Source organism: Ptiloglossa arizonensis, chromosome 2 (genome assembly GCF_051014685.1).
Source record: "Ptiloglossa arizonensis isolate GNS036 chromosome 2, iyPtiAriz1_principal, whole genome shotgun sequence".
Taxonomy (NCBI): Eukaryota; Metazoa; Arthropoda; class Insecta; order Hymenoptera; family Colletidae; genus Ptiloglossa; species Ptiloglossa arizonensis.
The window spans coordinates 6,128,016-6,140,079 of record NC_135049.1 but is presented as its reverse complement, the minus strand read 5'-3'; the positions used below and the strand labels follow the sequence as shown (position 1 = coordinate 6,140,079).

At 31.2% G+C, this 12,064-nt stretch overlaps 1 protein-coding gene across 12 annotated transcripts in view; it reads right to left on the bottom strand.

Moving 5' to 3' along the window:
- Nucleotides 1-12,064, bottom strand: part of Dnc (phosphodiesterase dunce) — a 621,682-nt gene that overhangs the window by 199,345 nt on the left and 410,273 nt on the right. The window lies entirely within an intron of this gene.

Here is a 12,064-nt window from a genome sequence, read left to right as displayed (position 1 = left end):
TCTCTTTGCTGGGTTTGAATTTGCATTTTTATTGCGGCACAATATAATTCGCTATCGAATGATTTATTTTTCCAGTAATTATAAATGTCCCTTCAAAATGGCCGTTAATTGAATTTTCGGGGGGAATATACGTTATCGAGCTCTCAGACTGAATTTCCGATCAATTTCAGTACGTACAATTTTCAACAAATTTTCAACCGAAAGAGTTTCCAAATTTGCTCAACTCAATTTTAAACTACAGTTTATTCAGCGGGTGCACTGAATCTCAGTTTTCACGTTGGTTTTTATTCGATTTCTATTCCCTTCCGAGCGGAATAACAAAGTAAAATTAAATTTCACGTGATACACGATTCTAACTTGGCGTGTAATTTTTCCTTCTTCATCTACAATTTCTGTGATATTCTTACTAATTGATAACGGGTCCCATGAATCCAGATATACTTAATCTAACTATCGAAGCTCAACTTGGCCTTTTAAAAGGTGTGTATTGACGTGTAACATTTTTCTCCTCAATTTTATACCTTTCTGTTTGCTTTTTCGCTATTCACGTGCCATGCAAAAGGCACGTAAACGTTACGATGAAGTAAATTTGTGAGTAGATATCTATCCTAGACTCGTTTAGATTAAGTCCCTTTTATCTCCAAAGCTTTCGTTAATTTTATGCTTCTAAGATTTTAAAGAATTTAAAGACGAGAACAGTCGATAAAGTAGTACTAAAATAAACATGTACATAAAGCAGAAAGATAACAGAAAGATAGATAACGATTGAAGTATGAATAAATAAAACGACCATAACGGAGGAATAAATTTTCGATTATAAACTACATAGTTTGATTTTACAGATTCTGTTAGATCCTGAATACAGTTCAAACGCAGATAAGCAATAATACGTCTCATGTGAGTAAGACGTCTCCAAATGAGAATAACTCATCGTCTAATGCTCGAAATGTTGTCTAATTTTAGATCACACCCGTAAGAGATGGGACTATATTGGGTATCATGAGTTATATTAGTAATAGTTATATTCTTGGATATTCTTCGTGACCTCGCTGGGAGACCATCCCCTGGACTACATTTCTATATCCATTTTTGATTGCCTTCTCATGCTGAGATTGGGTTGACTACTTTTAGCAGAGTCTCCTTTATGCTTTATTAAAAATACTACTTGTCAAATTTACTTTGTCGAGATTACTACTTGTCTAATTTACTTTATCTAGTTTACTACTTATCAAATTTACTTTGTCAAGTTTATTTTGTCAAATTTACTTTGTCCAGTTTACTTTGTCCAGTTTACTTTGTCCAGTTTACTTTGTCCAGTTTACTTTGTCAAATTTATTACTTGTCAAGTTTACTACTTGTCAAGTTTACTACTTGTCAAGTTTACTTTGTCAAGTTTACGTTGTCAAGTTTACTACTTGTCAAGTTTACTACTTGTCAAGTTTACTACTTGTCAAGTTTACTACTTGTCAAGTTTACTACTTGTCAAGTTTACTACTTGTCAAGTTTACTACTTGTCAAGTTTACTACTTGTCAAGTTTACTACTTGTCAAGTTTACTACTTGTCAAGTTTACTACTTGTCAAGTTTACTACTTGTCAAGTTTACTACTTGTCAAGTTTACTACTTGTCAAGTTTACTACTTGTCAAGTTTACTACTTGTCAAGTTTACTACTTGTCAAGTTTACTACTTGTCAAGTTTACTACTTGTCAAGTTTACTACTTGTCAAGTTTACTACTTGTCAAGTTTACTACTTAACAAATTTACTACTTGTCAAGTTTACTACTTGTCAAGTTTACTACTTGTCAAGTTTACTACTTGTCAAGTTTACTACTTGTCAAATTTAACTGTATTAGATGTGTTTTTAAGGTCATACTTGGTGCTAAAATGAACATTCAGATCTGGGATGATCTTATGGTCATAGGATGTTATTTAAACTCAGTTTCATTTTCAATCTAGTCTTCGTGCTGTTCGATCAATTATTTGTTATTTAAACTGCATGTTTCGCAATTCAAGCTATATATTAAGAATTGATGTAGGAAGTGTTTAAAAAACGATCTGAGTTTGGCCTAATTGTGACGATATATGTTACAGAATAGATACGAATAAACAGTAGAATGGATAGTGTAGGTGTATATGTAGAGTAGGCAGCGTGAATAAAACTGGTGTGAATACAGTAGGTAGTAGCAAGATTAGGATACGTAGAGTTTATGGAGTAAGAGACAGGTGGGGTTGGTATTGGAATCAGGCGTAACTGTTGGAATAAGTTAACTACATAAACAAATATAACTTATGTAATGGATATAGATAGGAAAGGTAAAGACTGGTGGAATTCATGTGCCACATAAATAAATAAATGGTGGATAAAGACTGTTGGAGAAAACGTGATTTATAAACAGGGAAAAGATAAAACAAATTCACTAGATGAGGATAAATAGAGTTGATGAAATAGATGTGACATATGATCAGAGAAAAGTCTGATGTAATAAATTAATGAGGAATAAAGGAGGAAAAACGCAGACATGAAAACCGAAATATGAACATACTAATGGTATAGATACTCTACAAGAGGTATTGAACGAGTGTAACTGATAGTTAGGATAGAACAAAGACCAGTTAACGAATGAATTACTTACAATTAGATTGAAGTAATTATCAAAACAGATATAATCGAGAAGAAAAAGTTATACGTGTCCAGTTTTAAAAAATATTAAAATTCTTCATCTCTGATACCCGATATGAAAAAGTCAGTGACAAGTCCACCACTTTTACGATATAAAATAAAAGTACAAGAATGTTCACATTTATCCTGTTCATGTTTTTAAATGTGGATAAAATTTCAAATCACTCTTTGAATAATTAACGGTATCAATTTATTCCTAACTAAAGTATAAATTGATCAGACTGCAAACGTCCAGTTGAGCTAGAGTAGAGTGCAAGAGATGTTTCGAAACGAACATATGATATTAATTCACAGCGACAGCAATCTGTAAATTATTCTCATCAGGCGATTTATAAGTTTGTTTTACATCAATTCTCGTGACTTGAATCACCCCATAAGTATTCTTCGATATTTTTGTTTGTTTTCGAACGTTACAGACAGCCAGCGATATTTTATTTGTTAAGAGGAGCCTGACAAAGCGATGCTCGAAAGGAGATTGGATTCATCAATTGCCGATACTGTAGACTAAACTTACTTCACGCTCTAATTGAAGTTATAAAGAGTTACTATTGTCGAGTATTCGAGGACCTGGGTTCGATTGCTCCGAACAAACAAATACCAAACGTTTCATGGTTGACAAACCTATATACTTTGAGCAATTTCCTTCTTCGATATAAATGTAGTTTATATTAATTAAAATGACGAAGAATACAGAAACGGTGACTAAATAATTATTAATTTCAAATAAACTGTTTTTATTCTCCAATCTATATATAATAGAATGGCTCAATGGATTTCAATGAAAGATTTACATTGAATATTTTCGTAATCGAAATTTACGAGAAATAGAGTCTTTAATGTTCATAATACGCATTCATGGTCAGTAGACAATCCACACATTATTGTGAAAATTCACTTTCAAGAACGATGGAGTTTCAATGTGGAACCTAGCAATCAAACAATCGAAGTACATTTTCTCCTGGATTTAACAGGCGTATAGTATTTGTGTTTTTTTATTTTATAATTTATCTGGTTTGTACAAAAATTCATTTCTTAGGAGAAATGTACACGAGGTCGATCTATGCATCGAAGAAGTTCTGGGAACACTTGAAGTGTTTACTTCACATTGTAGAAAAGAATTAGGGGATTAACTGCACTTGAGTTATGTCTTGTGCTGCATGAGGTTCTAGCAAGAACGATACACCCTTCTTGAGAAATAAAATATAAAGTAAAATAGATTACGTTATAGTTATTTCTTCTAGTAACCCATAACTATCAATAGATGACAGAACTTCATTCACACTTTACCAAGATGTTCAAAACTTTTTCAACCAGAGATATAACTGTTGGATTGGCCAAGGTGGAACTGCTACGTAGCTCTTGAGATCACTAGATCTTACTTTTTAAAATTTTCATTTATGAAGTTACAAACACATTATCAAACACATTACTTTTAGTTGATGCTTCGTTAATTCATTCAGTAAGAATTTGTCAACGATTGTTTAACAACGAGGAAGACATTTTCAACATTTGTAAATTACTAGAATAAATCGATTATTGAAACTTACGGTATACTGTTAATTAAAATTAAACCATATCCTAAATATACAATACTGTTTACAGAAGTAACGAGCGATGGGAATTACGAAGCAGACTTGTTTACATGCACTCGTGCTTACACGAAAAAACTTTATTCTATATTTTCGTCTCAATGTTGTACGAGGAATCACTTCCCTACTGATTGTACCACGATTTCGCAAACACTCTCTATATACTTATTTTTTCTTCTGTGCATTCATTTTCATTCCTGTCATTTTCCATTTTTTGATACACAATCTTGATACAATGACGACACATTACTATTATTTTCTTTTTTTTTTATTCAATACTTAAATTCGTGTTGCAATAAAATCTAGATGCAATTAAGATATATTATTATTATTATTATTTTCAATTTTTTGCTTCTCCATCGAAACTTTTGCATTTTACACCGCTTATTTATTGATTTATGTTTAAGGTTTGTTATTTTATGTATAATTGGCGCGAAAGTCCTTGGTGTTATTTTAAATGCATCTGTAGAACTCGACATGGAGCGACTTTTCGTGTTATTCGAGCGTAAATATTTCTCAGAACGTTGATTTAACATTTTCATTTCATACGCTTACTGGGACAGGTAATTATCGGAGAGACTTTTGACGCGATTGATAAATCGCGAACATCAGAAACGAGGAAAAAGCAAATTCGCTCGACGATTGCACTTTTTTAGAGAGAAAATCGAGATACGATTTCAGGTTAATCTATTTTCGATTTTGTTTTACGAAATTACCGAGCAATATTACCTACGCTTTGAAATTTTGTGAAATTATCCTTTGCGAACGAATATCAACGTATATTCATCTGGTTCGGTGTATATTCGATAAATAAATAAAAGATAAAATATAAAATCACCAGGCTGGAAAATAAGCTCTCCAACGTAAATAGACACGTAATACACAAAACAGTGCATACACAGCTAAGCCATAATTATAATTGAGATTAAAATGCATGAGAATGCATTAATTGTGAAAATAAAGTACTATATTACGATTTCTTTGGTTTAAACAAATAGAGTAAGATAAATAGGACAACAGAGTAGAATGAATGAAACAGTATGAAACGTAAATTAAATGATGAGATTTTCATTACAAATTCTTAAACTGGAAATAATTATAATCTTCTTAAATATCGTTCAAAATAATTTATAGATAAATAGTTCAACGACTAAAAAATTAAATTATTTTTAAATCCAGAATTTCACCACAATGAAAAATATTGAACTGTCTCTTCCACATTGGATGAGTTTAGATTAATAGTTGTACTGACAATGTTAAAAGAATTCATAAATTATAAAACGAAGAATTTCTTAATAATTTTCTGTAAATTGGTTCAAAATAAAATTCCTCAGAAAGAGAATGTTCAACATTAGAAGAGTATATCGAGTGTCGGTCAGCAGAGTGCAAGAAATTTTCCATAGGCAAAATTTTACTTCCAAAAATGGTGACGAACGGAATCAACATAACGATTAGATGATTAAATTTTTATTTCTTCGTTGTATTCACAATTCGAATTATAATTTTTATTCAGCCAGTAAGAGATAAAAACATCGTTTGTTAGCTGCTTGAAATTTCCATCCGCATACAAATTATGTCGATTACTACTATTCAATTTGGTCAAAACAAATAGCCGACCCGTTGCAATAAGCTACTTCAAGGATAATAACAATCTAACTTTTAAATAATCTTACTCGGAGCTGCGTATCAGATTCAACGTCACGATGCACCGTATTGGATACCGTGAAAACGCGATGGAGTCTCGAGATTGCATGCTCCATTGCATTCAAATATAGGTTCACTCGCAGTTTACCTATCGATTCTGTGTTAAGAAGGGCAAGCTTTTACCAAAATTACCAGGGAATTTCTTCGAAAGATAAAATCAGAACTAGTAAATGGTTTGGCACTCGTACGTTTGCCACAATCAAATTGTTATCTGCTTCGTCATGTAAAATTAACGATTAGGTATCAACGAGACATCGATAACCCTCCATCACAGATGGGTATTTAAAAACTGATGAAAAAGTATAATATAAAACTCTATCATATTTCTTAAGGTATTCCACATGAAGTTATTGTCATGAATTTTTTCATTTTCTTTCTTTTCATAGCAGCTGAAATAATTTTAATACAGAAAATTCATTTTCTATAAAATGTATCGTGAGACCTAATGTGACAAACGTTCCTCTTTTGGTACAATTGATAGAATTTTGAAGGTTTCAACCATATTTTGCGATACATTCGATACATTAAAAAAATATAGGTTGTATTTACTCACGTTAAGATAAAATTAGTTAACAAAAAATTATTTTTTAGGACAGATTTATTATGCGAAACATTACGACCGATTAAAATTACTTTACACAGATAATTGCAATGCAAAGTTATATTGTACGCGACTGTGCTACTTCTAGTTGTGAACTTTGTGTTTAATAGACTTTTAGATATATTTATGGATATTTAAGAAATGAAATGTTCAAAGCACAATGCAAGAAATTGTTAGAAAGGTAATTTTTTGCTTTATCGTGTATACAGGCTTCTATTTCACGTCACGTGAAGGTCTCTAACTGAAGAAATATAATTCGATGTCTTGAAATTAGACCGAGGTAAATTCACTACTAGGTCACGGTTAACCCTACCAAATTTTATTTCTCACTTTCGAGATAACCTTTCGTTAAAGATTCCATGTGCTTTACAAATCACGGAAGACTGTAGGAGAAACTTACCTATAAGGGTAGGTTAATTAATATATATTGTTAATAAATTTGCACCGACATGTGCTCTACCGTGAAAAGATTTACCGTAGAAACAAATCATTAATATGCCATTCATGTGTTTCTGACGACATAATCGCACGTTGTGTAAAAGTTACCAGCGTTTGTTCAAAAAATGGCCACGTAAGTAAATATTTTTTCTCGAAGATTTTGTGTTTCATTGTTTCAATTACAGTGGAATAAATGTTAAATGAATATTTCAAAGTTTGTTCATTAGACGACTTTTTATCGAAACAATATTCTTTTATACACAAATAGTTCAAAGTTATGTAAACTCTAAAGTCAAAATTATCGATTCGGGATATTTGATTAGTAACATTCGAGATATTAGTTTATATGAACTTTTCTTCACCAAAGGTTAGTTCATAACATATTTCATAGCATAATGATGACATGTGGAAGAAAGTCAGAGTTCAACATCAAAAAAAATTATTGAAGAAGCATGTCACGAAATAATTCATAAACAAAAAGCATTTTGAGAACATTCTAGGGAACTGAATACACCATATGAAACATTACACAGATATGTAAGTAAAATGAGAAGTAAAAGAAGAAAAAGGTCTGAGTTGGTTCTAAACAGAATTGGATATCAAAGAAATAGATTTTTACCACTGAAGAAGGAAAAGCTTTAGTCGAATAAAAAAGCTGCTGATATTTATTATGGGTACCCTCTATGAAACAAGCATATGAGTATGCCATGTATAGCAATAAAATGTTATCCAATCTATGAATAATGAAACAAATTGTCGAAGAAGATTATTTGGGAGTGTAATAAAATGTATAATATATTTGAATCCTTAACATGTAAATAAAATCAAAAAGATTGATAAAATCTTGAGAATAAATCAAAGTTATTAAGTAAACACGTGTCGCAATCTTAAACATGTATTGTAACACAATGAATTGTGATACAAGGAACATAATTCACTTCTGACATTATAGTTCTTGTACAATAATTCATTGTGTTCTAATTTATATTTACACCACGTGTTTATTTAATAATTATGATCTTCTTCCGAAGATGGTTACAAAGTACAACAGCAACCGAAAGTGTATCATTTTATTTGCTCATTAAAGCTCCGAAAAATCACGAATAAAATATAATCTTTCGTTATCGAGGAAGAGTTTCAATTTCAAGGCCTCTTATCGCCAGAATTCCATTTCCGAGCGAAGCTTCTGCTCAAGTCCGTTTCCGCTCCGTGAACTGGAATCGTTGCGATAATATGCAACTCGGTGCAAGCTGCATAGATCGATCGTACTTTCGGAAATTTATTCATATGTACGGCTTAATCATCGACGTACAATAATTTACAACGATTCAATGCGTAACAAACATTTTTAGAACTTTCAAAAACATTCTTACAGCGTAATTATTGTCAAACAAGGTAATTATTTAGAAAAGAGCGAATCTCACCGATTTTGACGATTTTTGAATATGTTGTAGAAATCGACATTTCGAACAACTTTTTTCTATACATCTAATGTTGTAGAAATCAACATTTCGAACAACTTTTTTCTATACATCTAATGTTGTAGAAATCAACATTTTAAACAACTTTTTCTTATATATCTAATGTTGTAGAAATCAACATTTTAAACAATTTTTTCCTATATATCTAATGTTGTAGAAATTAACATTAGATATATTCAAAAATCGTCGAAATCCGTGAGAGGCCCCATTTTTTAAACAATTACTCCAAACAATTTCAATTATCTGTGTCAAGTAATGTCCGTTTCGACCTAAATATAATAAATAGTCAAATACTATTCACGAATATTACTGTCTCTATAAAATACTATACAAGGTTAATCTCAAATGAATTAAGTTCACCAATTGATTCGTTGGTAATATCATCTACGATTGTCGGAAGCCTTTAGGTGTAAGATTATATCCTTTTGAGAAATTATGGTAGCTTAGTCAGGACTGCGAGTATGTATGCAGGATTAATCAGAGCCCAGTAATAATACCTTCGCGCTGTAACAGTAAGGACTATTGAATAGTATTACTCAAATATTTGAGTCGTTTAATGAAAATTATAATTTGACATTATAAAATTAAATTGTATTTTTGTTGAACGAATAAAAGTTTATCCGAATATCTGTTTAATAGAATAATCATTATACGGTATTTTTATTCGCCATTTAATTTGTGCATAACATTTTTTCCATTTCTGCTTGAAAAGATTTTGAATGATTCAAAGGTGGTTAAAAATCGTGTTTTTCACGATTAATCATTAGCCTGGGATCATCAAAGCGTTCAGTTTTTGAAAGAGCGATATTTGAGAACATTCATTACGAATATGGTAGACTCTTGGTTCTCCGTCATTGAACAAAATTAGTCTGATCTATTTTACTATCGAATTTCGAGGAAACAATGCGTAGCGCTTTTCATCGATATCCAATTTCCTATACCCTCTTCATTTTTAGCGTTTCGATCGGAATGCGAAATACGAGCATCGCACAGTGTTTCGTTCAATAGACAAAAGTCGAAAAATTGTCGTAAATATAATTCATAAATTATTATATCCCGAAATACTAACGAAGGTAAATAAATTTTAATACAGCCCATAATTAATATCAAAGTTACTAATTTTTTGTGACAAATGATGATCGAAATTCATTGCAATTTTGACTGCATTTTTTTTAATAAATTCGATTTGGCGAATTATGTGTTTAATTTATCTTAATTATTGTTAATATTTTGTTACCTCTCAAACCAGTATAGAATCTTTTTTAAATATTTGCAAATTAATACCATGTAAAGAATTAAAGTCGTTAATTTTTTCAATGAAATGAAATTTCGATGGAAGTTTTGGTCATAGTCGTTACAAACAAAAGTTTATCGTGCACTTAATTAACAGACGTGTTTATGTTTGTTTCAGCTATGGTTCCAATTTATATGGTGGACACGATTAACAAATGTACTCTGTGGGAAAATGAAACTCCTTCAACGTCATAATTATACTTTCGTATTTTTTAAGATGATTTATTGTTTTAATTTAAGTGAGAAAATGATTTCGACATAATTTATTTCGTTTTACTACAGAATCAAATTTACTTTTTACGATCTATCGTTTTTAACAGGTTATTCTAATCTAACATAATGGAAAAATCGATTTTTTTTTAAATTCTTTTACAGATTAACGTCTTAAAAATGTGGTCGTAACAAATTTTATTAAAATTCATAAAAATAATGGTCCTATAAACGTTTTATCGTGTAGGTGTCAAGTATTCTTTGCATATTGAAAAGTGCTATAATAAGACGTTCGAAGCTCTCTTGAAAGCAAGTTACATATAGTTTCGAAACACAATGGAAAATCATAAAATCGAGGACAATGTATCAGTGTGCATATGAAAGATAACGAATATTTAATGAATTTCATAAATCTTGACAATAATGGGAACGAAAATCTCGAAAAGACGCTTTTAAAAATGGAATCATTCAAGAAAGGTGCATTGTGGAACTTTGATGGCACTGATTAAGAATAAATACTATGGAAATTCTGTTAAATCTACTCAAAACATTAAACGTGTTTATTTGGAAACAATGTTTTTTAAATTGGCGAGATCGATAACTAAGAAACGACTTCTCCGATTGACTCACATTTTTGCATAAATATGGTGACTCTAGCTTTCGTATGATAATTTTCACCCCGGATTCAAGTAACAAAACATCGACGACATCACTGTTTTCTTCAGTGCAAGCAATTAATCGATTTATATGCTCAGCAGAAGTGTATATAAATTTTGAGATAAAAATCACTACGTATCCCGCTTTGAAGTTAACTGACACGTCAATAAATCACTCGTGAACAGAGTTAGGTAGAATTTTATTTGAATAGTAGATGAATGCAAACTCCGCGCAACAATTTATATGCAACGTTTATTCGATCGAATAGTTATTCATAGAAGCTGAATATTTTGTTCGTTTAACATAAAATACGATTTGATTGTACGCACAACTCGAATTATAATGTTTATTGAACAAGTAATAGATTATTTTACTTGGATGAAAATTTTGTCTATCGTTGCTTGTCATACATATTATGCATTTACAATCACGTCGAAATCCATTTTGTTGCTTGAAAGCGGGCATTACTGTACACAGTACAGTCTGTTACACAAGAGCGTAGCAAGTGAGATGAAGAGAATTGTTATACTCTTGAAGCACATATTGTATAAAAATATGAGTCATAAATGTCGACCAAGTATCGCTATAGTGTGCTCTCAAGAAAGAAACTCAACCAGCCAGGAATTACTTCATAGAAACTCGACGATGTGATTTCTCAAAGAAACACGAATCATTAACTTTAAATATATAATTAATCGATTCAAGATTCATTAATCTTAAAAGCATATTCGCAACAATCTACTACGTATTTTGTATTATGTATTGCAAAACAAATCGTGCAAATATGGTGGTTAATGTTGAAATAAAAAATAAACAAATAAAGTCTCTTCAGCATGTAATGACTAAAGATAACCTATACTGCTTCATTGAAGTGTATCCATAAATCGAAACACTTTATTAGAAAGGGGATAATTCAAGAAAATATATTTCAACGAATGAATGTGAACAAGATTCACCTGTGGTTATTATGTTTGGCCTGATTTACTACGAGTCTCACACGATATTGTAAACGAAGGGATTAATTTATAGCAAAGAGTATATTCGTGTCATCAAACGGTATACTAAAGAGTGTCGGACGATTCCAGAATCTGTTAACTGAAACGACGCTGAACATTTTGGTCCTTGAAGTCGGATCAAGTCCTGTAAGAGCTTTGTTCCTCGTGGACTCATAAAACACAAAGAAAAAGAGCAATTGAGACGCACCAGACTGAGGAATTTTAGGTGAATGTGACCAAATGTATCGAGTGAGAAAGGTTCAGAATTATAATCAAAGGGAACGAATGCATGAGAGAATATACGTTAGGAAAAAGCGTGGAAGAAGCTAGTCGAGCGAGGATATTGAGAACCTTCGTGTGAGCCTTAACTTCTATTTTAAATAAACTTGTTATTAATATTAAAAGAGTTCCTTTAG